The sequence below is a fragment of the Hordeum vulgare genome, chromosome 2H (assembly GCF_904849725.1).
Source record: "Hordeum vulgare subsp. vulgare chromosome 2H, MorexV3_pseudomolecules_assembly, whole genome shotgun sequence".
In the NCBI taxonomy this organism is placed as follows: Eukaryota; Viridiplantae; Streptophyta; class Magnoliopsida; order Poales; family Poaceae; genus Hordeum; species Hordeum vulgare.
In genome coordinates, this window is record NC_058519.1 from 159617633 (window position 1) to 159623479 (window position 5847).

Consider the following 5847-nt stretch of genomic DNA (forward strand, 5'->3'; position numbering starts at 1 on the left):
TAAATGACCGAACAGCACAGCCTCAAGTTCCACAGTGACCAAGGAGCAAAGACATATCAGAATGATGTAATTTGCTAGGTGGTTTTAATGTCAACAATCACTAAATCTAGTGCCAAATAATAACCTTGCAAGGAAGTGATGTTGCGTTGATGCAAACACATGGAAGTAATAAAATATACAATTCAAGGAAGAAATCCTCACCCTCAACTTATGGAACAGGGCAAGGACTTCCCTCTAGGAGCCATGCAAGGCAAACGCCATGATCATCGAGTTCCAAGAACAGAGATCTCGCCGACCACCGATCCCCTGAAACACCTGCCAAGCTCTTTGGATCCTTCCACACTTGGCATACATCTCCAATAGTGCATATCTCCATTTACGTGATATCTGTTTGAACAAAATACCGTTTAAACTGTGCTTTCTTTCAAGGTAACGCTTTAAGAAGAAAATTTTGGCATAACTTCGCAACAAGATAGTTGAGAGAGAGCGGGGTTGGTGGTAATAATCTACCAGCAGGTTCAGAAGAGGCCCACGATTGGTTCAGCTAATACACGTACGAGGATTGTAACAATTGTTGTTACTGGAAGATTTAATGTAAAGCTATAATCAGGAGTACAGGACAAGGTTTATAAATGTGATTCTCCGTGTTGAAATGAAAAATAAACACAGTTCCATCAAGTATTAACATTGGATATTTCAAGAGATCAACATGATTTCAACTCTAAAATGATACTGACCACCACCACCACTGAGTGAAAGCAACTGTTATAGAAAGAATATAGGCAGCGTACACATATGCCTTTGTATAAATCAGGGTGAAAAACATACCAGATTAGGTGCAACCCAGCCGAGAGAAGCAGATAACGCCGTCATCACCTAGAATTTTTTTAAACTCTATCAGTCAGGCAGAAAAAGACAGGCCATTACACTAGATTAGAGCATGTTTGAAAAAATTCTCACTGTTAATGCCGATAGACAGCCAGCAAGGACGAGCTTCCGGGGATGGCGCATGGCCAGAATCTTGTATAGAAGTTAAATGGAAAACATGATAAGCCAAGAAATGGAAAACTTTGTCACCAGGCACTGATTAAGAATCTTCTACTCCTCATATACCACTGTACATACTGCAGAATTGCAAATCATGCAAAATGTTGAAACATGTGACAGTAATGTTGGAGGAGGGGGGAGAGAGAGATTACGTAAAGTAGGGCGGGTAGTTAAAAAAGTGGGGGAGCTTGAAATCCACCGCCCGCTGCATCTCCGTTGAAGCACGGGTTTGCGGAGCGGTTGGATGGACGGAGGCCTGAAGGAGAAGCTGTCGGGTGCAGTCCAGCTTGCTGCGGAGCTAGGAATTTAAAACGTGGTGGTTCGCCTGAAGATATTGACACCAAATATGACATGTGAACGTTCTAACTAATTTACCAATAGCATATGTAAATAAATAAATCAATGTGTTCTTACAGACACATAAAATTCTCTATTGTATTAAGTCTCAGTGTTGCATAGAATAAACCTACATAGTATGTACATAGTACCAATTCTTCAACATTTCTACAAGAAAAAAATACAGTCTAGCAGTCACTGTATTCTATCAAGTGTCAATCATAATTGAACAACAGAAAATGCATCCATCAATATAAGGGCTGAATCAGAAATTGGGAAAAGTGGAGAATGGGGATAACCTTACATGTGTGTTGTGTTTGGTCGTGGGACAGGACAGGGTCAACGGCGGCCACCGGGCAGGACTGGTCTGCGGACAGGGCGGATGGGCACGGTGGATGCGGGGATGGGCAGAGCGAGGCACGGATTGATGGCGGGATGCTGTTGGAAATATGCCCTAGAGGCAATAATAAATTAGTTATTATTATATTTCTTTGTTCATGATAATAGTTTATTATCCATGCTATAATTGTATTGAATGAAGACTCATTTACATGTGTGGATACATAGACAAAACACCGTCCCTAGCATGCCTCTAGTTGGCTAGCCAGTTGATCGATGATAGTCAGTGTCTTCTGATTATGAACAAGGTATTGTTGTTTGATAACTGGATCACGTCATTGGGAGAATCACGTGATGGACTAGACCCGAACTAATAGACGTAGCATGTTGATCGTGTCATTTTGTTGCTACTGTTTTCTGCGTGTCAAGTATTTATTCCTATGACCATGAGATCATATAACTCACTGACACCGGAGGAATGCTTTGTGTGTATCAAACGTCGCAACGTAACTGGGTGACTATAAAGATGCTCTACAGGTATCTCCGAAGGTGTTAGTTGAGTTAGTATGGATCAAGACTGGGATTTGTCACTCCGTGTGACGGAGAGGTATCTCGGGGCCCACTCGGTAATACAACATCACACACAAGCCTTGCAAGCAATGTAACTTAGTGTAAGTTGCGGGATCTTGTATTACGGAACGAGTAAAGAGACTTGCCGGTAAACGAGATTGAAATAGGTATGCGGATACTGACGATCGAATCTCGGGCAAGTAACATACCGAAGGACAAAGGGAATGACATACGGGATTATACGAATCCTTGGCACTGAGGTTCAAATGATAAGATCTTCGTAGAATATGTAGGATCCAATATGGGCATCCAGGTCCCGCTATTGGATATTGACCGAGGAGTCTCTCGGGTCATGTCTACATAGTTCTCGAACCCGCAGGGTCTGCACACTTAAGGTTCGACGTTGTTTTATGTGTATTTGAGTTATATGGTTGGTTACCGAATATTGTTCGGAGTCCCGGATGAGATCACGGACGTCACGAGGGTTTCCGGAATGGTCCGGAAATGAAGATTGATATATAGGATGACCTCATTTGATTACCGGAAGGTTTTCGGAGTTACCGGGAATGTACCGGGAATGACGAATGGGTTCCGGGAGTTCACCGGGGGGGGGGGGGGGGCAACCCACCCCGGGGAAGCCCATAGGCTTTGGGGAGACACACCAGCCCTTAGTGGGCTGGTGGGACATCCCCAAGGGGGCCTATGCGCCAAGAATAAGAAATCAAAGGAAAAGAAAAAAAAGAGGGAAGAAGTGGGAAGGGAGGGGGACTCCTCCCACCAAACCAAGTCCAACTCGGTTTGGGGGGGGGAGTCCTCCCCCCCTTGGCTCGGCCGACCCCTTGAGGGTCCCTTGGACCCCAAGGCAAGGTTCCCCTCCCTCCTCCTATATATATGGAGCTTTTAGGGCAGATTTGAGACGACTTTCTCACGGTTGCCCAACCACATACCTCCATAGTTTTTCCTCTAGATCGCGTTTTTGCGGAGCTCGGGCGGAGCCCTGCTGAGACAAGATCATCACCAACCTCCGGAGCGCCGTCACGCTGCCGGAGAACTCTTCTACCTCTCCGTCTCTCTTGCTGGATCAAGAAGGCCGAGATCATCGTCGAGCTGTACGTGTGCTGAACGCGGAGGTGCCGTCCGTTCGGTACTAGATCGTGGGACTGATCGCGGGATTGTTCGCGGGGCGGATCGAGGGACGTGAGGACGTTCCACTACATCAACCGCGTTCTCTAACGCTTCTGCTGTACGATCTACAAGGGTACGTAGATCACTCGTCCCCTCTCGTAGATGGACATCACCATGATAGGTCTTCGTGCGCGTAGGAAATTTTTTGTTTCCCATGCGACGTTCCCCAACAGTGGCATCATGAGCTAGGTTCATGCGTAGATGTCTTTCTCGAGTAGAACACAAAAGGTTTTGTGGGCGGTGATGTGCGTTTTGCTGCCCTCCTTAGTCTTTTCTTGATTCCGCGGTATTGTTGGATTGAAGCGGCTTGGACCGACATTACTCGTACGCTTACGAGAGACTGGTTTCATCGTTACGAGTAACCCCCTTTGCTCAAAGATGACTGGCAAGTGACGGTTTCTCCAACTTTAGTTGAATCGGATTTGACCGAGGAGGTCCTTGGATGAGGTTAAATTGCAACACATATATCTCCGTTGTGGTGTTTGCGTAAGTAAGATGCGATCCTACTAGATACCCTTGGTCACCACGTAAAACATGCAACAACAAAATTAGAGGACGTCTAACTTGTTTTTGCAGGGTATGAGATGTGATGTGATATGGCCAACGATGTGATGTGATATATTGGATGTATGAGATGATCATGTTGTAATAGAAATATCGACTTGCACGTCGATGGTACGGCAACCGGCATGAGCCATAGGGTTGTCTTTATACTAACATATGTGCTTGCAGATGCGTTTACTATTTTGCTAGGATGTAACTTTAGTAGTAATAGCATAAGTAGCACGACAACCCCGATGGCAACACGTTGATGGATGATCATGGTGTGGAGCCGGTGACAAGAAGATCGTGCCGGTGCTTTGGTGATGGAGATCAAGAAGCACGTGATGATGGCCATATCATGTCACTTATGAATTGCATGTGATGTTAATCCTTTTATGCATCTTATTTTGCTTAGAACGACGGTAGCATTATGAGGTGATCTCTCACTAAAATTTCAAGACGAAAATGTGTTCTCCCCCACTGTGCACCGTTGCTACAGTTCGTCGTTTCGAGACACCACGTGATGATCGGGTGTGATAGACTCAACGTTCACATACAACGGGTGCAAAACAGTTGCGCACGCGGAACACTCGGGTTAAGCTTGACGAGCCTAGCATGTGCAGACATGGCCTCGGAACACATGAGACCGAAAGGTCGAGCATGAATCGTATAGTTGATATGATTAGCATAGAGATGCTTACCACTGAAACTATTCTCGACTCACGTGATGATCGGACTTGAGATAGTGGATTTGGATCATGTACCACTCAAATGACTAGAGAGATGTACTTTTTGAGTGGGAGTTCTTAAGTAATATGATTAATTGAACTAATTGTCATGAACATAGTCTAATGGTCTTTGCGAATTACGATGTAGCTTGCGCTATAGCTCTACTGTTTTTATATGATCCTAGAGAAAATTTAGTTGAAAATTGATAGTAGCAAAACTTTGCAGACTGGGTCTGTAAAACCGAGGATTGTCCTCGTTGCTGCGCAGAAGGATTATGTCCTTAATGCACCACTTGGTGTGCTGCACCTCGAGCGTCGTCTGTGGATGCTATGAACATCCGACATACACGTTTCTGATGACTACACGATAGTTCAGTGCAAAATACTTAATGGCTTAGAAGCAAGGCGCCGAATACGTTGTAAAACGTCACGGAACATAAGTGATGTTCTAAAGAGATGAAATTGTGATTTCATGCTTGTGCCCTTGTTAAGAGGTACGAGACCTCCGACAAGATTCTTTGTCCACAAAGTAAAGGAGAAAGGCTCAATCGTTGAGCGTGTGCTCAGATTGTCTGAGTACGACAATCGCTTGAATCAAGTGGGAGTTAATCTTCCAGATGAGATAGTGATAGTTCTCCAAAGTCACTGCCACCAAGCTGTGAGAGCTTCGTGATGAACTATAACATATCAAGGATACATACAATGATCCTTGAGCGATTCGCGATGTTTGACACTACGAAAGTAGAAATCAAGAAGGAGCATCAATAGTTGATGGTTTGTGGAACCACTAAGTTTCAAGAAAGGCAAGGGCTAGAAGGGATACTTCATGAAACGGCAAAACAGTTGCTACACTAATGAAGAGAACCAAGATTAAACCCAAACCCGAGACTAAGTGCCTCTGTAATGAGGGGAACAGTCACTGAGGCGGAGCAACTCTAGATACTTGGTAGATAAGAAGGCTCGCAAAAGTCAAGAGAAGTATATTAGATATACATGATGTTGATGTGTACTTTACTAGTACTCCTAGTAGCATGAGGGTATTGGATACCGGTTCGGTTGCTAAGTGATTAGTAACACGAAATGAAAGCTACGGCATAAA

General features: G+C 44.6%; 1 long non-coding RNA gene across 1 annotated transcript; it reads right to left on the reverse strand.

The window, feature by feature from the left end:
* Nucleotides 1-368: 368 nt before the first annotated feature.
* On the reverse strand, nt 369-1048 carry LOC123429837. The gene is made up of 3 exons (XR_006622760.1): nt 961-1048; nt 829-876; nt 369-387 (listed from the first exon to the last, which is right to left on the reverse strand). It is a non-coding gene; the product is annotated as an uncharacterized LOC123429837 (long non-coding RNA).
* Nucleotides 1049-5847: the final 4799 nt, after the last annotated feature.